The sequence below is a fragment of the Tachysurus fulvidraco genome, chromosome 19, assembly GCF_022655615.1.
Source record: "Tachysurus fulvidraco isolate hzauxx_2018 chromosome 19, HZAU_PFXX_2.0, whole genome shotgun sequence".
Classification (NCBI taxonomy): domain Eukaryota; kingdom Metazoa; phylum Chordata; class Actinopteri; order Siluriformes; family Bagridae; genus Tachysurus; species Tachysurus fulvidraco.
In genome coordinates, this window is record NC_062536.1 from 1,728,653 (window position 1) to 1,752,644 (window position 23,992).

At 41.8% G+C, this 23,992-nt stretch overlaps 1 protein-coding gene and 1 pseudogene across 1 annotated transcript in view; one reads left to right on the top strand and one right to left on the bottom strand.

Annotated features, from left to right (window-relative positions):
- Nucleotides 1-23,992, bottom strand: part of LOC113663787 (NACHT, LRR and PYD domains-containing protein 12-like) — a 631,994-nt gene that overhangs the window by 563,166 nt on the left and 44,836 nt on the right. The gene's annotated exons all lie outside the window — the stretch shown is intronic.
- The window catches only part of LOC113663806, a 589,387-nt pseudogene that overhangs the window by 467,836 nt on the left and 97,559 nt on the right, over nt 1-23,992 (top strand).

Below are 23,992 nucleotides of genomic sequence, written 5' to 3' on the forward strand. Positions count from 1 at the left end.
TTAAAGTTTTATTTGGAGGTGCAAATTGTCAATAGTAAATCACTGAAATCACTGCAGTCAAGCCACATTATTCAGATAAATTATTCAGTCATAGTGAAGTGCCAAACATATTGCATCACACATTAATAATAAACTAAACCCATAAAAGTAATAAAACACTTCATTTATCTGATTTGCCCAATAACCAACAAGAACAAGCTTAATTATAAAGGCCTATTAATTAAGTAACTATTATGTACATTTATTTATATTCTATTAGTCACTTTTTGTAGAGATTCTCAAACACTTTGTAGTTCTTCACGTAGAAGGATCCTGCACCTTCTAGTTCTGCCTCACACAGGCAGGGTATCTTCACTTTTCTCTCTCACAGGCAGGGTTGCTGCCCTCTGAAGCACATGCCTGCATGGGAATTATGTCTTGTGTAGAACTGGCAACATGTATGTCTTTTATGTTGAGAAAGTTGGATTGTTTCCACATTCAACACAACTTGAGACATGGAAGCTAAATGTATAATACACAGTCGCTCTGTGTGTGTGTGTGTTTGTGTGTGTGTGTGTGTGTGTGTGTGTGTGTGTGTGTGTGTGTGTGTGTGTGTGTGTGTGTGTGTGAGAGAGAGAGAGAGAGTGTCACTCTTTACCTCGTGTGAGACTTCACATGAACATGTTCACATGATCCACTGGTTTTACAACAGAATTACCGTTATCATCAGCTCCTGTTTACAACACTTATTCACTGGACAATACAAGGTGCACATTGAGTTCAACCATTTTAACTCTACAACATTTCTAGTGCAATAACCAGCTCACTCACTGTGCTACATAAACAAAGAATCTCTTTTTATTAAATCAATGAGGCCATTTTTTAAGGATAAAGATATAAAAATTAATGTAATAATTTAATTGCACGTTTGTTTGTGTGTTTTCTAGGAGTGTGATCCATTCCATCAGAAGAGATCAGACTCTTCAGGACTCAGCTGTGTGTTTGTGTGTAAACTTTACTAATATATAAAGATGGAGACTCCTGATCTGGACACAGATAATGTTTCTACACCATCAAACAACTGGTAATCTACAATATCCTTGTGTTCTAGTCATTAAATATTCACATCTAAATTATTATTAGTAAATATGAAATGATTTAACCAAATTTTTTACTATTACAGTATATAACTATACACATCTAACAGTCACTAATTCACAGTAAAAATGTATTGTTTAATGTAAGTAAAATAAAGAGTGTATATAAATGATTAAAGGAATGTGTATAATGTTGTACAGTAAACTCCAGGGAAAGAGATCAGAATCACCAACACACAGCTGTATCTCCATGAAGAGTGATGGGTCTATGGAGCTTCCTCTGTTGTTTACAGATGGAGACTCATCACTTCTACACAGGTACAGTAACATCTTCTCACTGTTAATGTCACTGCTAAAGTCACACTTAAAGGGAAGTTTAACTTGATAAACAGGATGACAATCTAAATACTAAAACACTGATTATGATCTATAATGAAGCCTGTGTCTAAATTATGTCATTAAATTCTTAATATTGAAGTCTATTTTTTGGGTAATTATTATTTTTTTAATAATTGAAAAGCGAGCTTGTATCTTTTAAAATAAATTAAACTTTTTTTTTAATGCAGTGAAATTCATGTTTGTAAGTATACCTTAAATGTCCAAATACTTTTTTGGTCCACTGTATGTTTGGTCATTGCAGACTAGATCACCACTTAGCATCATTTATTCAGTAACATTATACCCAGCCATAAGAATCTTCTAGAGTTAAACAAGAATTCAATCAGGAAATCTACAGAGCCTTTGTGTGATTACTGTAAGACATGAACAGGGATGTTTAATACACTGAGTGTATTAAACATCCCTGTTATTATACTATTAAGTTTTAGTGATAATACAATACTTTCAGTTACACACAGAAATGCATGTAGTGTTAATTTAAGTCTGGTGAAATTATTCAACACTGATTTTAAAATTAATTTCAAGGATAAATTAAGGATATGTTTTTGTTTTAAACTCTGGGAAAGAGATCACCATTGGTTGGTGTGTCCATGAAGAGTGTTGTGTTTATGGTGATTGTATATACCAATATATGGACAGAGGCAATGACTGTTTTTATCATAAATCATGTACTGGGCATTAAAGCACAGATTAATAATTTAATCTGAGAGTTAATTCTGAGACAAAGAAAAGCACTGAATGAAGTCATACAGAAAGATCATGAAAGTGTCTGCAGGTTGACAGAAATTTTTACATTCATGTCATTTGACAGACGCCCATATCCAGAGTGTTGAACATTTAGATCTCATTTTATACAACTCCCTGTCTTGCTCAGGGTCTCTGCAGTGGTAGACACAGGATTCAAACTCACATCCTTCTGAACAATAGTCCAGGACCTAGACCACTAGGCTACAAATGTGTTTTTATTATTGAATAAATGCTATTTTGATGAAACAGAAGTTGCTGCCACACAGTTCCAGGGTCCCCAGTGTCTGTCTGTGTGGAGTTTCACATGTTCTCTCCTTCTCCATGTAGGTTTCCTTCAGGTTCTCTAGTTTCCTCCCACCTCCCAAACACATACCAGTAGGTGGACTGGTGAAGATTAATTGCCCCTATGTGTCATGGTGTCACATCCATGCTGTAGTATGATACAGGTTATAGTTAGGGATTTTATACCTATGGACCTTTCTGACATGATTTCTTATAAACTATTTGTATTTGTATCTGTTTAGAACACATTACCTGTTCATTCAGAGTGATGGATAACGTCACATCTCTAACAGACACACAGAAATAAACCTAGAATAACTAGTTAAAATAGGGCCAGAGATTTTTTTGTAGTTCCATAGTCATGTGGTATTAAGTACTGAGAAAACTACCACTACTGTAGTGTGAACTGATGAAATGATCAACTACAATTTTCATTCACAGTGCTTTACAGAAGACAGGAGACAGAACAGAAATGAAGATCACAGATACAGGGTAAACCAACATGACTGTGACACTGACACACTGATATTATAAACCTCTCTGCTGTTATTAACTACAGAGGGATTAGATTATAGAAAACATACAGTAGATGAAGGAAAACACATAGTGAGAACATTATAAAGACCTATCTGTGGTGACCAGTCAGAAAATAGTGATCATAAAGTCTAATCATTGAAGTCCATGTCTCACCACATCTTCCTGCTTCTCCATATCACAGGCACGACCCAGAATCTGCTGCTGTAAATGAATTCCAGAAAAAGTTCAAATTAAATCTGATGAAGAAGTTTCAGTGTTTGAATGGAGTGATAATAAACCTGGGAACCCAAACACTCCTGAATGAGATCTACACAGAGCTCTACATCACAGAGGGAGACAGTGGACAAGTCAATAATGAACATGAGGTGAGGCAGATCGAGGCAGCGTCCAGGAGAAGAACAACAGAGGAAACACCAATCAAATGCAATGACATCTTTAAGCCTTTATCTGAACAAGACAAACCCATCAGTACTGTGCTGACAAAGGGAGTCGCTGGCATCGGAAAAACAGTCTCTGTGCAGAAGTTCATTCTGGACTGGGCTGAAGGGAAAGTAAATCAGGACGTCCACCTCATATTTCCACTTCCTTTCAGAGAGCTGAACTTGATAAAGGACCAGAAACTGAGTCTGATTGAGCTCCTTCATGTGTTTTTTAAAGAAACAAAAGAAACAGAAATGTCCAGTTTGGAAAAGGTTCTGTTCATTTTTGACGGATTGGACGAGTGTCGTTTTCCTCTAGATTTCCAGAACACAGTGAGAGTGTGTGATGTAACTGAATCAGCATCAGTGCCTGTGCTGCTGATAAACCTGATCAAAGGGAATCTGCTTCCCTCTGCTCTCATCTGGATCACCTCCAGACCTGCAGCAGCTGATCAAATCCCCTCTGAGTGTGTGGATCGAGTCACAGAGGTACGAGGGTTCAATGACCCACAGAAGGAGGAGTACTTCAGGAAGAGGATCAGTGATCAGAGCCTGGCCAATAACATCATCACACACCTGAAGTCATTAAGAAGCCTCTACATCATGTGTCACATCCCAGTCTTCTGCTGGATTACAGCCACTGTTCTAGAGAGAATGTTGGGTGAAGCAGAGGGTGGAGAGATCCCCAAGACTCTGACTCAAATGTACACACACTTCCTCATCATTCAGACAAACATCATCAGAAAAAAATACTCAAAGAAGCAGGAGAGTGATGAAGAAATGCTTCTTAAACTGGGACAACTGGCTTTTCAGCAGCTGAAGAAAGGGAACCTGATCTTCTATGATGAAGACCTGAGAGAGTGTGGTATTGATGTGACAAAAGCAGCAGTGAACTCAGGTGTGTGTACTCAGATCTTCAGAGAGGAGTTTGGGCTTCACCACAGTAAAGTGTACTGCTTTGTTCATCTGAGCATTCAGGAGCATCTCGCAGCTCTGTATGTGCACCTGACCTTCATGAAGGAGAAGAGAAATGTTCTTAAACATTCTATGAAAGAAAATACAATCTCAGATGTACATAAGAATGCAATAGATGAGACTTTAGAAAGTCAGACTAGACATCTGGATCTTTTCCTTCGCTTTCTTCTGGGTCTCTCACTGGAGTCCAATCAGAAACTCTTACATGTTTTAGTAACAAAGACAGTAAGTAGCTCACAGAGCATAAAGGAAACGGTTCAGTACATTAAGGAGATGATCAGTGAAGATCTTCCTACAGAGAAATCCATCAATCTGTTCCACTGTCTGAATGAACTGGGTGATGATTCTCTAGTGGAGGAAATCCAACACTACCTGAAATCTGGAAAACAAAGTGAACTTTCTTCTTCACAGCTTTCTGCTCTGGTGTTTATGTTACTGACATCAGCACAGGAGCTGGATGAGTTTGACCTGAGTAAATATTTCAGTACAGATAAGATAACAGAAGATATTGTTCTGAAGATGATGCCTGTGATTGAAGCATCCAGTAAAGCAATGTAAGTAAATGTGAATATAACTGTTCTACTGTTACAGTGTTAGAGGGAATGAAAAATTCTAATCCCCAAAAAGATTTTCTTCATTATTAGGTTTTATTTGTGTGGTGAAAATTGTCTTTCATAGAAAGCTGACTTTGCAAAGACTTCTACTCCTTTAGAGGAAACATTTAATAATAATAATAATAATAATAATAATAATAATAATAATAATAATAATAATAATAATAATAATAATAATAATAAAAATACTAGAACGTACATTTCCTGAAGAAAATGTGAATGGTGCTTGCACGTGGCAAGTTCCCCTCATCATGCTGAGTGTTTTGATATATGACATGTCCATGTTGTGCTAAATTTTTGATTTCACTCATTTTGGGGGCTGGGCTACACGTGATGTCAGTTCCCCTCATCGTGCTGAGTGTTTTGATATATGACATGTCCATGTTGTTCTAACTTTTTGATTTTGCTTATTTTGGGGGCGGGGCTACATGTGACTTCACGTGGTGTTGCGTGCCGTCACCATGGGGCCAATACTTTTGAAATCATTTTATTGATAGTGTGGATAGTTACATGTATTGTGAGTCTCCTTTACATCTACCCTCACTAGGAGAACACAGAAAGAGAAGCCGTGCCTGAGCTCTGCACACTTAGTAGTCACATTTGTCCAAAAGTATTGGCACCCCACCGGGTATTCACGTGACGTCACGTGTAGCCTCGCCCCCCCAAATAAGCAAAATCAATTTTGCACAACATGGACGTATCATATATCAAAACACTCAGCCCAATGAGGGGAAGTGCCTCACGTGTGTTTTGGTGACGTCACATGACGTCACGTGTAGCCCCGCCCCCAAAGTAAGCGAAATCAAAAAGTTAGCACAACATGGACACGTCATATATCAAAACACTCAGCCCAATGAGAGGAACTTGCCACGTTCAAGCACCATTCACATTTTATTCAGGAAATATACCGCTCTACTTTATTATTATTATTATTATTATTATTATTATTATTATTATTATTATTATTATTATTATTATATAAAGCTGTTTATTATTATTATTATTATTATTATTAGAAATTTTCCAGAACAAGAATTGTTAAGAGACCAGTATCAGCAGCCATCAGGGGATCATTTGTGACCTTGACCAAAGCAGTTTCTATACCATGTTTAGTTATTTTTCATCACACTTATTTGTGTAAAATGACCTCTGGACTACTGTGTATAGTAAAAGTTTAAGAAATAATTTATAACTTTATTACTAAAATAAATAATTGCTTCTGATCATTTGGTTTGCTGCAGTTCTGTAAAGAGCTTTAGGTGATGGAGGTTTTGATCACCTGACCAGTGATTTATCTTCAAGTCAACAGCTGCAACTTAACATTCATTAGTCTAACATTTCTTACTTTAGATTAGGGTTCCTACCTTCAGTGAGGGAAAAATAAGGGACTCATCCCTAGAAAGTTTATTTCATATAATATTTAAGTTATAATATCTATGAGAAACTGAAATAATTTTTGATTTTAGACTCTTCTACATTCCACAATGATATAGGCCTTAAAATATTTATGAAATGCCTTATCATCCAAACATCCCAGTTCTCCAAACATTATATGCCCATGTGTAAATTTTATAAACAGTGAGGAGTCAAAACATAGTAATGTAATGTTTGCATCTTAAAAGACATTTTTGGTGTGGCAAAAAGGCACAAGGTTGGTGTGAGTCTCATTTGGGTTCAGATTTATTGTTGCCAGAATTAATGTCCTTATAGCTCATTTTGATGTTATAAAATAGATGGCGTGAACTCTCTAAACTGATTAAATTGGTTTATACAGTGTTCTAGCAATATATCTCCTTTATAATATTCATTTATTCATATATATATCATTGATATATATATTCATATATATATATATATATATATATATATCATTGAAATATTTCATCTTTGTTAAAACCTCTTACGGGTCGCCGTGCCATGCATGGCACGGAAGTAGAAGTGACCACTAGGGGATGACCCAGAAACAAGCTTCAATTCAACTTTAAAGCATCAAATCCTCCAAAAACACGAAAAAACCTATTTACCTAGTAAAGTTTATACTCTCAATAATTTTTTAAGCCCACACACAAAGCACAATATGATTCACAGCCTTCATACAATTAGAAAAAAATTTCGGACAAAACTGACCTAGGTGGCGCTAGACCGGTTTTTCCCTTACCTTTAGACGCGTCTCTTTCTTCACTGGGGTAATATATTCCAACACAAATAATCCACAAAAATCCACACAGGTCCAAGGAATTGTAATCTGTAAGCCTTTTAATCCAAATCGCTCTGGTCGCGCCACAAATATTCTGTTAGTGTTCTGAAATCTGGAAAAAGAAGTGCGCCATCATCTCGTTTTGCCGCTCTAACTCCTAATTGGGATATTCAAAAATTCAAAGTCTACATCATATTTATAGCCCAGGTCCTAACGAATCAAATAAGCCCTCATTTGAGCCAATCGGTGCTTGTGTGGCAGAGATAGATGGCTGAGAAGCCAATGGTGGCATGACCTCATTTTTGGGAACCCGCCTTTGACTGACAATTACTCCTTCCAATAGCAATGAAATGGGCCGGGACCTATACAGCTGTTTAGCCAATAAGCAGACGATTCCAACGGTATATGATATGCCTTACATTCTTTGACTGTGTCTGCGTGAACTGGATGCGCAGAAGAATTCTTGCGTAATCCCTGACCTTTTGTCCCTCTCACAGCTCAGGGTGTCAAGTTACAGGCCTGTTTTCACACCAGAGTGATAGAGAGAGAGTCTAGGCTTATTTATGGCTTGTCAGACTGAGCCTGCAGCCTTTTATTTCAAAGTTATATAGTAAACAAGTACACAAAAACGCTGCACCAGACGACCATGTCCGTAGAAAAATATTCATATAAAATCCATTTTTGTGTCTTTTGACTTGAAATTTTTTTGGTGAAAGCCAAGACATGAGACTATGACTCTCAGCTGTTGGTTTGTCCCTAACATGTTCCAGAAAAATAAGATTAATCAGTTTATCAGAAAAACAACCCAGGCGGACAGGAAAATCTGCATTCAAACCCCTGTAACTTTGTGCCAGTAAGGCCTAGAATCAATCTGAAACTAGTTTCTGAAACTAGAGAATCTCTTCTTTCAAATGAGACCCCTGTGTGTCAAAGTATGTGGGAGCTGTACCACTTTTTGTTGGACAATGGATATAGGCGGAGGTCCATAAGAGGTTAAAAGGAATTGTTGAGCATCTGTCAGAGATAGTATTTGAGTTGAGCAAATTGTTTGATTTTGGTCATGTGTGGAAGTGGCTCATTTTTGTGGATTTCATGTAAAGTTGTGTATGTAAGATTATTGTAGGAAAATGGTAAATTAAATTTTTTGTCTCTCTTTTTAAGCTCTTACTGTGTGTAAAAGATATGGTGATTTTGAGGTATTATTAAAAAATTCCACAGTAAAATTGGTTGAACTTTATTTTCTCTATACATTAGGTCATGCTCAAATGATGTAAAATGGTTTATCATCTAACAATTAGGACTATTAAAATTTTAGAATGGATTGTATAATGAATGTAATGATTACTTTAAGGATTTAATCTCATTTTAAATATTATGGATTGATGTGTATTTGTTTTGTCATGCATTTATTACAAAACTATTATTTTGTAGTAATTTATTGTTCTGTGCATTATTGTTCTATCTAAATGCTGCACCCATAAAATGTATGTGTGGCTAGTTCAACTGTGCTTTCAGAATGCAGATTAACTGCAGTAAGCTCCTTTACCTAAGAAAAACTGTTCATAAAAATCGTGAATAATCTAATGTGTTTTCATCCTGGGGCCAATGCAGTGTGGATAAGATAGGAGTGATGTATTCATATCTTCTGGTTCTAGTTAGGGATGTACTGATACCATTTTTCTCTTCCGATCCGATTCCGATACCAGCGTATGCCGGTATCGGAAGATACCGATCTTTTCTACCTTTAAAACTATAGAATGTATACAACTCACTAGTTATTAAGATTTATTTGTTTCTGGCAAAGAAATACAATAATGCACATTACTTGATGATAAATGGTTTTCAAGAAATCTTATAAAAAAAATTAATGCAGTATCAAACAGTACTTTTAAAAGTTAGTGATATAACAATCTAAACCATATATACTGCAATTATTAAATTAAATTATGTTCTGAAGAAAAGGCAATATTTTAAAGTGAATCTTATATTAGAACTCTTGAAACACAATGCAAAATGTATTAAACAGTAAACCTTGCACCCAAATGAGCGACATGTTTAACCCGCTGAGGTAAATGGAAAGGGTGCCTGCTAAACTTGGCTGTCTGTCACAAGCGGCCGTGCAACATATTACCCATAAAATGTATCATATTTATTAACATTAATGTAATTTAAGATATAAGTGTATTTTTCTTATAAGTTCAAATAATAGTCTATGATGTTTGCTGTTCATTAATCAACCACCATGGGCATGGGCGTTGGAAGCAAATAAAAAGTGGGTGTGTCCTGTCCCACACACATATAATGTTTCAGACGCCCATGGATTTCAGGAAGCAGCAGCGTGGTCAATGCTTTAGGTAAAATGCGGAATGGAGTTTAATTTATTAGGGCATTCCTCAAGCAGAATGGATTTGACTGGCAGTGATAAATAATAAAAATAATAGTAATAAAAAAGACATATGCACTGATGAGAGGTGGTAAAAGTGTGTGGGTCCAATATTAATGGTCTTAAAATGGTCCTGTTCTACCCACTTATAATGGTTCCGATGCCCATGACCACGGGTATCGGATTTGGATCGGTCAAGCACCACCAATACCCGATCCACTCAAAATGCTTGGATCGGCGCTGATACCGATACCGATCCAAAAGCCACTCTTTTTCGGCTGAGAATCATGGTGTCGGACTTGGAGGTGCTGATTCTCATCCCCGCCGCTTCACACTTGGCTGCAAACCGTCCCAGTGCACGCTGAAGGTCCTGATTTGAGGAAGCCAACGGGACAACATCATCTGCAAAAAGCAGAGACGAAATCCCGTGGTCCCCAAACCGGACTCCCACCAGCCCCCGACTGCGCCTAGAAATCCTGTCCATATAAATAATGAACAGGACCGGTGAAAAAGGGCAGCCCTGCCAGAGTCCAACATGCACCGGGAACAAGTCTGACTTACTGCTGGAAATGCACACCAAACTCCTGCTCTAGTCATACCAAACTCCCAGAGCACCCCCCACAGGTCACCATGAGGGACACAGTCGAATGCCAAACTCCCATGAACCCTCCAGCAACCTGGCGAGTCCAGTGTTACACGATTAGGACAAAACCCGCATTGTTCCTCCTGAATCCGAGGTTCAACTATCGGCCAAATTCTCCTCTCCAGTACCCTGGCATAGACTTTTCCCGGGAGGCTGAGGAGTGTGATCCCCTGTAGTTGGAACACACCCTCCGGTCCCCCTTCTTAAACAGAGGTACCACCACCCCAGTCTGCCAGTCCAGAGGCACTGACCCCAGCCACCACGCGATGTTGCAGAGGTGTGTCAACCAAGACAGCCCCACAACATCCAGAGACTTGAGGTACTCAGGGGGGATCTCATCCACCCCTGGTGCCTTGCCACTGAGCAGCTTCTCAACTACCTCAGTGACCTCAGCTTGGGGGATCGACAAGTCCACAACTGAGCCCTCGGCCTCTGCTTCCTCAGTGTAAGACATGTTGGTGGGGTGGAGGAGAACCTCAAAGTAGTCCTTCCACCATCCGAAGATGTCCTCAGTCGAAGTCAGCAGATTCCCACTCCCACTGTAAACAGTGTGTGCAAGGCACTGCTTCCCCTCCTGAGGTGCCGGACCGTTTCCCAGAATTTCTTCGAGGCTGACCGATAGTCCTTCTCCATGGCTTCACCGAACTCCTCCCAGACCTGTGTTTTTGCCTCTGCAACCACCCGGGCTGAAGCTAGCTTGGCCCTCAATACCTATCAGCTGCCTCCGAAGTCCCCTTAGCCAGCCAGGCTCAATAAGACTCCTTCTTCAGCTTGACGGCATCCCTTACTTCCGGGGTCCAAAACCGGGTTCAGGGATTGTCGCCATGACAGGGACCGGCGACCCTATGGCCACAGCTCCGAGCGGACGCACCGACAATGGAGGTGGAGAACATGGTCCACTCTAACTCAATGTCTCCAACCTCCCTCGGGATCTGGTTGAAGCACTGCCAGAGGTGGGAGTTGAAGATCTCTCTCACCGGAGACTCTGTTATATGTCCCCAGCAGACCCTCACAGTACATTTTGGTCTGCCAAGTCTGTCCAACTTCCTCCCTCCGCCATCGGATCCAACTCACCACCAGGTGGTGATCGGTTGACAGCTCTGCCCCTCTCTATATCCGGGTGTCTAAGACATACGGCCGGAGGTCAGATGAAACAACTACAAAGTCGATCATTGACCTCCGACCTAGGGTGTCCTGGTGCCATATGTACTGATGGACACCCTTATGCTTGAACATGGTGTTTGTTATGGACAAACTGTGACTAGCACCCCCTCCTTGAACCGCCACCTTATTGTGGTGGAGGGGTTTGCGTGCCTGAATGATCCTAGGAGCTATGTTGTCTGAAGCTTTCTGCCCCTGGCAGGGTCTCCCAAGGCAAACAGGTCCTGGGTGACGGGCCAGACAAAGAGCGGTTCAAAACCCCCTTATGAAGAATTCAAAAGCAAGGTCTGTGATGTCACCCAGTATGGCACAACCGGGGCCCCACCCTGGAGCCAGTCCCGGGGTTGGGGCTCACATACGAGCGCCTGGTGGCCGGGTCTTACTCAATGGGGCCCGGCCAGTCTCAGCCCGAAAGAGCGATGTGGAGCCGATCTCCTGTGGGCCCACCACCTGCAGGAGGAACCGTAACGGCCCAGTGCAATGCGGCAGTCGCAGCGACCCAATCCTTGGACACAGAATCTGGCTCTAGGGACATGGAATGTCACCTTGCTTGGGGGGAAGGAGCCTGAGCTGGTGCAGGAGGTTGACAGATACCGACTAGAGATAGTTGGGCTCACCTGAACGCACAGCTTGGGCTCTGGAACCCAACTCCTCGAGAGAGGCTGGACTCTCTACTACTCTGGAGTTGCCCTTGGTGAGAGGCAGCGGGCTGGTGTGGGCTTGCTCATAGCTATGTGTTGGAGTTCACCCCAGTGAATAAGAGGGTTGTTTTCCTGCGCCTTCGAGTCGGGGATAGGTCTCTCACTGTTCATTTGTGCTTAAATGGCAAACGGCAGTGTAGAGTACGCAACCTTCTTGGCATCTCTGGGAGGGGTCCTGGAAAATGCTCTGACCTGGGACTCCGTCGTTCTACTGTGGGACTTCAACACTCACGTGGGCAGTGACAGTGACACCTGGAGAGGCGTGATTGGGAGGAACACCCCCCACCCCACCCACCCCCACCCCCGACTTGAAGTGGGGTTATTGGACTTGAGTTCATTATGTTTTATTTTATTTCCTTTAGTATCAGCTGTGATTCACTTGGAATAAAATGTTGGTCATCTCTGGTCTCAGCACTCAGAACAGAAACTGCCAAACAGAGAGAACTTCATCTGACTGTGAAAACACTGGATCTGTCCTGGAATAATCTTGGAGACTCAGGAGTGAAGATTATCTCTGCTGGACTGGAGAATCCTCACTGTAAAGTGGAGACACTGAGGTAAGATCATCTCTCTGGGACTCACAATAACTCACTAAAAGCAGCAGTTATATAAAGTATTGTTTTTCACCTGGAATGTTCTGTAACAGTCATTAAGTGATAATGATTTCTCTTCAGAATCACTTATGAAGTAAGTAAGTAAATAAGTAAGTAAGTAAGTGAGTAAGTAAATAAATAAATGAGTGGAAAAATCTACAAAATCTGATTATTATTTTTAAAATATTTTTGCAGCTCAAGTAAACTTCTTGAAAAAAAAAAAAAGAATAGCAATAATTGTAAATAATATAATAAAATAATATCACTGGTGAAGGACCAGGACCCATTTGAAGTCCTGGCCCACCTACATAAACTCTGTTATAATGTTAGAATTATTAATAAAACCCAGTTGTCACTCAGTAGGAGCTGCTGCTTTAAGAAGCTTCATTGAGTGACATTGCTCAGTAACATTTCTGTGTAGTGTGTAGTCGTGTTCATGGGAGTCGACTAGTTTAATAAAGACTTTATCTGAAAATAAATCTCAGCTAAAACAATTTGTGTAATTTCTCAGTTATTTTAAAACAATAATCTTATTGAATGGTGAATCTGCTGTGTATGTGTGTGTGTGTGTGTGTGTGTGTGTGTGTGTGTGTGTGTGTGTGTGTGTGTGTGTGTGTGTGTGTGTGTGTGTGAGTGTGTGTGTGTGTTACATAAACAACTAATAAATGAACAGATCTCTTTCAGCTCATTGTCCACTTTTTACAGTCATGTAAGTTCTTTTGAGTGACAGCTGATTTTGAGTTTCTTCTCAAACCTGTGCCCACCCTGTTTTACCCAGGACCACCTACTGTTCACTATCTGACAGGAATGTTTTGTTCAGTGTTAATTATACTTTATATAATAAAAATAAAAATCTGTTGATGAAGAGTGTGTCATTGTGTCTCTCTACAGGTTGTGGGGTTGTGGTGTCTCAGATGAAGACTGTACTGCTCTGACTTCAGCTCTGAGATCAAACCCCTCACTGAGAGAACTGAATCTGTCCTGTAATAAATAAACTAGGAGACTCAGGAGTGAAGAATATCTCTGCTGTACTGGAGAATCCTCACTGTAAACTTGAGACACTGAGGTAAGATCATCTCACTGAGAGTCACATGACCTGCTCCTCGGTAAATCACATTCTCTAATAGTGAGACTTAAGCAGAAGTTTTAGGTTCATTATCAATGTCCTGAGGAGGAAGATTGTTTCTTTTCACTGCACACTGATGATTTCTCACAGACTCTGAGGTAACTGCAATGTGTCTGAAATTACTGTGATCTTTACTAAAACATTGGAACTAATCACACAAACTGGAGCTGGGACACAAACTAAATGTACTGTGTGAGCTGCAGGGTTTAAAAGCAGCACTGACATGGAAATGATGGAAATAAATAGAACTTGGAGACTAAAATTACACAAGAGTCTCTGATCAGCTCACACTATCAGAATATAGAATTGATGGATTTACCCTCCACCAGGGGGCAGAAGGGCTGCATGATGAAGGTTAAAATGATCCTCAAGAGTCAGTTATGTCAGCTATCAGCTTTTTTATTTCAATTATTTTCACTCATGAATTTTTTAGTCAAATCAGTAAAACTTGTTATAAACAGAACAGAAATAAAGAAGTTCTCCATATTATAATATAAGAACATGTAAAATTATGGTCAGTGTAGAAGTGGGTCTGTTTAACACTCTAACTGTTATAATAAAATTAAATTGTAATAAGACTCCACTGTAGAAAACAGAATGATTCAGAGCTGAATGAACTAAACCTACACTATACATGTTAGTATTTGTACTATACATTTATGTTGTCAAGGTTTTTGTTAGAAACACAAGTCTATCAACATGATAGTCTAAATTTATGTCTAAAATACTTGAAAAGGTTGTGTCTGTTCAACTGAGCTCCTTCTTACAGGAGAGCAACATCCTTGAAGAGTTTCAGTCAGGTTTCAGGCCCCATCATAGCACAGAAACTGCACTTGTTAAAGTTACAAACGACTTGTTCTTAGCTTCGGACCAAGACTGTATGTCACTATTAGTTCTACTTGACCTTAGTGCTGCATTCGACACTATAGATCACAACATTCTTCTAGATCGCTTACAATATTACACAGGTATTCATGGTCAGGCTTTAAGCTGGTTTAGATCCTACCTGTCTGACCGATACCATTTTGTAGAATTAAATGGTGAATCCTCCAGTTTACTACCAGTTAATTATGGGGTCCCTCAAGGATCAGTTCTAGGACCTCTGCTTTTCTCTATATACATGCTTCCATTAGGGAACATTATTAGAAGACATGGGATTAGTTTCCATTGTTATGCTGATGACACACAGTTATATATCTCATCAAAACCAGATGAAATAGCCACAGTGTCCAAATTAACTCAGTGCCTTAGAGAGATAAAAGACTGGATGAGCTGCAACTTTCTATTGTTAAACTCCGATAAGACTGAAATACTACTCATAGGTCCAAAAACCAGTGCACATAAACTCTCACAACTTAACTCCCATTTAGAGGGATGTACTATTACAAGTAGCTCGACAGTGAAAGACCTCGGTGTTATATTAGACAGTAACTTGTCCTTTAAAAATCATATCGCCCATACTACCAAAACAGCCTTTTTTCACCTTAGAAACATTGCCAAGCTGAGAAACATCCTGTCTGTATCTGATGCTGAGAAGCTAGTTCATGCGTTCATGACCTCTAGACTGGACTATTGCAATGCATTACTAGGTGGTTGTCCTGCATCTTTAATAAATAGGTTACAGTTAGTCCAAAATGCAGCTGCCAGAGTTCTCACCAGGACAAGAAAGTATGACCATATAACCCCAATTTTATCATCTCTACACTGGCTACCTGTTAGGTATAGAATTGACTACAAACTGCTGCTACTTACGTACAAGGCTCTTAATGGTTTAGCTCCCATGTATCTAACTAGTCTTCTAACACGTTACAATCCTTCACGCTCTCTGAGATCACAAAACTCAGGGCTTTTGGTAGTTCCCAGAATATCTAAGTCTACTAAAGGTGGTAGAGCGTTTTCTTATTTAGCTCCCAAACTTTGGAATAGTCTTCCTGATAGTGTTCGAGGCTCAGACACACTTTCCCAGTTTAAATGCAGATTAAAAACTCATCTCTTCAGTCAGGCGTACACATAATACATCCCATAATATCATGCACCAGTACATCAGACCAGCACATTCTTATGAACGGCAGATATGTTAATCCCTTTCCACTGCTTTTCTCTTTGTACCCATCCCGAGGCATCCAGACACTGTACCAGCTCCCATCGTCCTTTGTGGGACGAAGCCTTTGGACATCCACTGAGCCGAGGCCGACTCTAAGAATCCTGAGACATCTCCAGTTAGACTCTGTGGTGCTCAGAAGATCAGAAGTCCTTGAACCTCACACCAATACAACATTTGTTTGACTGTATATTACAATCACACCCCCAGTGTCACCCATATGAGGATGGGTTCCCCCTTGAGTCCGGTTCCTCTCAAGGTTTCTTCCTTTACCAATTTAAGGGAGTTTTTCCTTGCCACTGCTGCCTGAGTCATCTCAGACTTGCTCATAGGGGAATAAATACATACACACTGTGAACTATATACATCTAATAATAATCTAGAATTTTTATTCTGTTAATTCTTATCTTTTATTATTCGTTATTTCCTTTATCATTAATTATGCTTACCTTCTGCTCTATGTTTATGTTCTGTAAAGCTGCTTTGAGACAATGTCTATTGTAAAAAGCGCTATACAAATAAACTTGAATTGAATTGAATTGAATTGAATGATCCAGCTTTAGTGAGGAGGTTTAATGGTGGAAATTTTAAAATAATTTAAAAACATCTCTGCTACAAAAGTAAACTGATATAAAAGTAAATCTATGGCTGTCCATATTGTTTACAGAGTTAAACTCTTTCATGCCTTTCTGCAGTGTAATAGATGAACATTTATTGTGTTCTAGTATATTTGATGTGAGGAAACATTCTCACTAGTAATCTTTATTTATGGTTTTGTTCTATTTCTGTCAAAATTATTTATTGAACATATCTGACAATATCTTATTAAATGTAAAAAAGGGTTTTAAAATCTGGTGATGAAGAGTGTGTCATTGTGTCTCTCTACAGGTTGTGGGATTGTGGTGTCTCAGCTAAAGGCTGTGCTGCTCTGACTTCAGCTCTGAGATCAAACCCCTCACACCTGAGAGAACTGAATCTGTCCTGTAATAAACTAGGAGACTCAGGAGTGAAGAGTCTCTCTGCTGTACTGGAGAATCCTCACTGTAAACTGGAGACACTGGAGTAAGATCATATATTAAAACATTAATAATAAATCATGGTCTAATCTTCATCCAGGTCGGAATAATAGATAAACACATTGTGTATAAATAAAACACAGTCTAGATACATCTGAAAATAAGCTTCGTCTTCTCACTCACTCTCAATCATTTTCTACCGCTTATCCAAAGTACCTCGGGTCACGGGAAGCCTGTGCCTATCTCAGGCGTCATCAGGCATCAAGGCAGGATACACCCTGGACGGAGTGCCAACCCATCACAGCGCACACACACACTCTCATTCACTCACGCAATCACACACTATGGACAATTTTTCCAGAGAAACCAATCAACCTACCATGCATGTCTTTGGACCGGGGGAGGAAACCGGAGTACCTGGAGGAAACCCCCGAGGTACAAGGAGAACATGCAAACTCTGCACACACAAGGCGGAGGCAAGAATCGAACCCCAACCCTGGAGGTGTGAGGCGTACGTGCTGACCACTAAGCCACCGTGCCCCCCGGCTTCGTCTTCATCAAACATTAATATTTACATGATGATTTAAAACATGAAGACTGATTGTAATCTTAGCTGAAGTGAAAATACCCTGTACCCTTCAGTCATAAGTCCCGCCCATCATAAACTATGCACATCATAAACCCCGCCCCTCACTGTATCCTGCCCCCTTACTGTGCCCCACCCATCTGGGCTTACCACCTATAATAAGCAATGCCCATCACTGTGCCCCGTCCCCTTTACTGTGCCACACCCCTATGTTGTGTCCTGCCCCCTCTTTGTACCCACCCTCTTTACTGACCCCTCACTGTGCTCCTTTTTTCACTTTTCTCTGTAGAAATCTCGACTTGCAGTCAGATGATAATTAATAATCCCACATTGTATCTGAGGACTGAGGAGATGTAACTACCAGTAATGGAGATGTAACTACTTATCACTGTGTTAATGAGTAGTATGTGAAAGTGAAAGTGACGTGACACATGGCTAAGTTTGGTAACCCATACTCAGAATTCGTTCTCTGCATTTAACCCATCCAAAGTGCACACACACCATAAACACACACCCAGAGCAGTGGGCAGCCATTTATGCTGCTTCTCTTTCGGTCGTCTGTTTGGGAGAGGCGCATGCCCGGTCGGCTCTCGAGGGAGCCGGCTGCGTGCAATGTGAGAGATTCCCTCTTTGTACTTTCCGATCCCGCCTGGCTGTAATTTTCAGCTCCGGTTGCACCTCGTTGTTCGGGTCCTGCGTCCACCGAGGTGGCGCGGCATCTTTGATCATGGGGTTCGCAGGTTGAGTTAGTGGATATGGAGCAAGAGATGGGTTTTTCCCTTTTTCTTTCCCTCTCCCCTAACACCGTTCGCTCGATTTCGGTTTCGGGAGCTCGCATTGCGATTTCTCCCAACCCGGAAGTGAGCATGCTGCTTTTCGCTTTGGGCTCTGAGGAGCTGGATGTGGGCAAGGGGGGCTTCCCCCTTCTGAATAGTCGACACAATCAGTGGAATTCGAGGAGCTCCTCAAGGCGGTGACATGCGCTCTGACTAAGCTAAAATTAGATTGGCCTGAAGAGGAAGTAAGTGTCATCCATTATAAGCTAGACGACCACTTTCTGACTTCAGGCGACAGGCCACCTTCACATGGGCGGCTGCCGTATGTCCCAGACCTCCATGCCAATGTGTTGAGGTCTTGAAGAATTCCATTTTCAGCATGTATTTTTTTTCTCCTGCCATGTCGGACTAATCACCCATTATAGGGCTTGAAAGCCATGGTATGCGGCGATGCCTGGGATTGAGGAGATGCTTACGGGCTATCTCTCACCTACATCGCCCGCACAGAGGAAACCTGCCTTCAGGTGGTATCTGAGCTCCACCGAGCCAGTGACTTTGTGCTCCGTGCCACAAAGCAGACAGCCCACTCCATAGGCCATGCAATGGCTGCGCTGGTTGCCACAGAAAGGAGCCTGTGGCTCAATTTGACTAATATTAAAGATGAGGATATGTCCTCTCTCCTGTACGCCTCGGTGTCACCTCAGGGCTTGTTCGGCGATGCAGTGAGTACTGTCGTCGACAGGCACCAGGAGGTAAAATGCCAGTTGGCAACATTCAGGCTCCCCTACTGCCTGCCCCACTGCCTCCGGCTTTTCAGGGAGCAGTGGGGTATGTGCCTGCTCCTCTTCCTTGCATGGATCTCCCTGGCTTGGCACCTGCCAGTTTCAGGGCACCCGGGAGGTCTGCGCGAGTTTGACACCACTATCAGACAGCCAGGCAGCGTGGAAACTTCAGGGGTTTGTCAGTGGGTCCTGGATACTGTAGAAAAAGGCTACAGGATCCAGTTCTCCTCCTGTCCTCCGCGCTTCCAGGGTGTGCTCCCCACGATTGTTGGCAGACACCAGGGGCATTCCTCCAAAAGGAACTTCTCTCACTCCTGAGGTAAGGGGCCATAGAGCATGTTCCCCTCCCAGGGTGGGACTCCAGCTTTATAGTCGATATTTCATCATTCTCAAGAGGGACGGGGGAGCTGTGTCCGTGGGCCTTTTGGACCTGTGGGCTCTGAACCGTACTCTGAAGCCTTAAAGGTTCAGGATGCTCATGCTCAAGGTAATCGTGTCCCAGATCAGGTCAAAAGACTGATTTGTGACGATCGACCTTGAGGACGCTTATTTTCACATGGGCATTCTACCAGAGCACAGGAAGTTCCTCAGGTTCACTTTTGGGGGTGAGTTGTACTGGTATTGTGCTCTTCCTTTTGGCCTAGCCCTTTCACCATGCACGTTTACAAAGTGCATGGACACTGCCCTAGCACCAGTGTGTCTCCAGGGCATCCGTGTACTGAATTACCTGGATGACTGGATCATCCTGGCCCAGTCGAAACCTAGGGCGGCCAGTCATCGAGATGCTGTGCTTGCAGTTCTCTAGGCCTCAGGTTGGACCCAGAAAAGGGTGTGATTTCTCCTTTTCAGAGAACCACCTTTCTGCACTGAGCAGAGACAAGGTTTGCTGAGAGCGATTTTCATCCCAGGGCATGTAAATAGGTAGGCAGACTTCCTGTAGAGGCAGGTGCTGAGGCCCAGGTGAGTGGGGTAGAAGCCATTAATGTCTCCACCCCCACGGGGTGGAGCGACATTGGTGTAGACGTGGCCGAGGCTCCATCGGTGCGCCTTGCCGCAGGTAGCTTGGCTCCCACAAGCCCTAGCCAGTGTGCGCCATGACCGGGTCAACCTAGTTCCTAGTTGCCCCTCGTTGGCCCTCTGGAGTTGGTTCATGGTCCTCCCTCCTGAACAGCACTCCATGGAGGTTCCTGTCAGGGAAGATCTCCTCTCTCGGGTGCAGGGGGCAAGCTTCTGAGGGGGACCACTTCCTAGAGGCAGGCCTCTCATCTGAGTTGACCAAAACTCTACTGAATGCTAAGGCTCCCTCCACTAGGAAGCTATATGCTCTGAAGTGGAGGCTTTTTCGCCTCTGGGGTGGTGAACACTGTCAGAATCCAGTTCACTGCCTGGTTGGTACAGTGCTGGAGTTCCTGCAGTCTCTCTTTTCTTGGGGCTTGTCCCCATCTACTTAAAAGGTGTACGTGGCCGCCATTGCTGCCAACCACAAACCTGTCCTTGGGCCTCCTTGGATAGGCACCCTCTGGTTTCTCGCTTTCTGCATGGTGTCAGGCGGCTGAGGCCTTCCTGCAGACCGTGTTTTTTCTACTGGGACCTCTGTGTGGTCCTGGTGGTGCTGCTGGAAGCCCCCTTTGAGCCCAAGGAGTCAGCCTCTAAGTTTCTGACCCTGAAGTTGGTTCTGCTCCTAGCCTTGGCCTCTTTTCTGCACCCCGGGGCAGGATATGTTCCTATGGTGTCCAGCATGGCTGGCTGTCCAGTCATACTGCGGGTCTAATGTCCCCCGCCCCATGAGTCAGCGGAACAGGAGAGGCTGCATTTGCTTTGCCCACTAAGGGCCTTGAGGACGCTCTAGCTCGTGGAATAACTCCTCTGCCCTTTTTATCTGTATTGGGCCGGAATAAGGGGGCGTACTGGGTAGTGGAGGCCATTAGCTCAGGCCTATGAGGTACGCGGTCTTGCCTCGCCTCTCAGCATCAGGGCTTACTCCGCTAGGGGTATTGCCTCATCCAGTGCCTTGGCCAGGGGTATTCCCTTTGAAGATGTTTGTGTTGCGGCTGGTCCTCTCCGCACACCTTTATCTGGTTCTATAACCTGGTCTTGGACCCCACTCCAGGGTCCCAGGTCATGCAGAGCCTTTGATGGTCTGTTCCCAGTCTGCCCGTGCCTCACGGCCTCTGGCACAGTCATCGACCGGTGCGTGGTGACGTGGGTATTGGTCGTTCCCATAGCGTCAGCACTGATGCAATGTCGAGTTCCCTCAAAAGGGAACTACACCAGGTTAGGTATGTAACCCGGTCCCCTTATATGGACTTGCTGCTGCTTAATCACTCCGTCACGTGTCCTTTCCAAGCCATTTAAATGGCTTGTGCGCACACAGAGCTTCAGACACAGGATACTTCAGACACTTCCTCACAGAAGCATTCCCATAGCATCAGCATTGACGCAGAATCTCGTTCCTTCTCAGGGAACCGGGTTACATACTTAACCTGGTGTAGTTTTCTTACAAAAATACTAGTTGTAGATTTAAGGTTGTTTAGCTAAAAAAGTTTACATGTGTAATTGTAGTAAAGATCTTTACAGTGAAATAATAATAAAATAATAATAAAAAAAATAATAGTAATAATAAAATGATCTGCAGCACAAAGTTACATTCATGTTTCTTACATAATATGATGAAATACAAACAAACAAACAAACAAACAAATAAATAAATAAATAAATAAATAAAGGTGTTGTCACTGTGTTTGCAAAAATAAATTTAAAAAAATCTGTGTTTTCAGGTTTCTGTAAAATTCTTGCTTGTGATCAAAGCAATCAAACTCTAGAAATGTGCCTGTGTACAACCAGTGAAGAGTGTGTCATTGTGTCTCTCTACAGTTTGTTTGTGTGTGGTGCCTCAGATGAAGGCTGTGCTGCTCTGACTTCAGCTCTGAGATCAAACCCCTCACACCTGAGAGAACTGGATCTGTCTGATAATAATCTAGGAGACTCAGGAGTGAAGATTCTCTCTGCTGTACTGGAGAATCCTCACTGTAAACTGGAGAAACTGGGGTAAGATCATATATTAAAACATTAATAATAAATCATGGTCTAATCTTCATCCAGGTCGTAATAATATTTAAGCGCATTTTTTTTTAAATAATGAATTAAGACAGAAGGGGTGGGGATAAAGAGAACGTGAAGAATTTAATCAGCGCTGGCGACGGGTTCTGGCGGAGGAGTCAGGGACGGAGGAGGGTGTTGAATCACACAGCAGTGATGTGTGGGAGCGGCTCGAAGACGAGGATATAAAGGAGGGGAAATTAAGGAAGTCGAGCTGGATTGGCGCGCCTCGTAGACGGCTGATTAGCAGCTGATGCGGCTTACTACGTACGCTTGCCTCAACTAACGCGATGCTTGATTTGTGGATTTAAGGTTGTTTAGCTGAAAAAGTTTACATGTGTAATTGTAACAAAGATCTTTACAGTGAAAAAAATTGTAAAACTGAAATAATAAAATGATCTGCAGCTCAAAGTTACATTCATGTTTCTTACATTATGTGATGAAATTACAAACGATTAAACAAACAATTATAAACGAATAAATAAGGGCTTTGTTGGAGTTTTTGCAAAACAAAATAAAAAAAGATCAAAAAGTCAAAAAGTGATCAAACACTAGAAACGTCCCTGTGTACAACCAGTGAAGAGTGTGTCATTGTGTCTCTATACAGGTTGTGGGATTGTGGTGTCTCAGATGAAGGCTGTGCTGCTCTGACTTCAGCTCTGAGATCAAACCCCTCACACCTGAGAGAACTGAATCTGTCTGATAATAAACTAGGAAACTCAGGAGTTAAGATTCTCTCTGCTGTACTGGAGAATCCTCACTGTAAACTGAAGAAACTGAGGTAAGATCATATATTAAAACATTAATAATAAATCATGGTCTTAACTTCATCCAGGTATAATATAATATAATAGTATAGTATAATAATAGATAAACACATTGTGTATAAATAAAACACCGTCACAGTTGTTCTTGTCAATACTGAATAAACCATTTACACTTTCACTGTCTGGGTTTAAAAAATACACCAATGAACTAACAACTTCTCCAAAAACTAATTAGAGTCTGACCCTGTTTTAGGTCTGATTACTGACAGTCTGATCTTCTCAAGAAAGATCTGTTCATGTGAACTTGGATTAAAACAGAGATTTTGTTGAGATGTGAAACAGAGAAAAGTTACAGAAAACATTTACATTAATATTTTATTTCTCACATACACAACCATACACAGTATGTTATGACTCAGCCTGGACTTTGGCCACGTGCAGTTGTTTATGTTCCTCGTCACATGTCTGCCCTGCCCGCGTCTGTTCCTCCCTGTTTCCACACCCGCTCCTAATTGTATCGAATTGTCCTTTGTATTTAAGTGTGCCGCGTTTGTATTAAGTTGCTGATGGCAACGCGGAATCTACTGTTGTCTTGTCTTGAGTCTGTGTCATGTTTAGTGGTTCTTTTGTTATTAAACCCTGTTTATTTTGGCTATCCTGCGTTTGGGTCCGCGTCCTTACCCCGTGTCATGACACAGTACGACAATGAAGTGTTTTTAAACTCTCTGTGATTTAAACATTAAAAGAAAATAGAATAAAAATAGAATAGATTAAGTGAAAATATATTGTACCCTACCATCATAAGCCATGCCCATCATAAGCAACACCCATCACAGTGCACCGACGATCACTGTGCCCCACCCCCCATATTATACCCCGCCCATCATTGAGCTCCGCCCCATATTATGTCCTGCCCCCTCACTGAACCCCAGCCTGTTTACTGACATCCCACCCGCACAAACCCTGCCCTGCCCCGCCCCCTCACTCTACTCCGTTTTTCACTTTTCTCAGT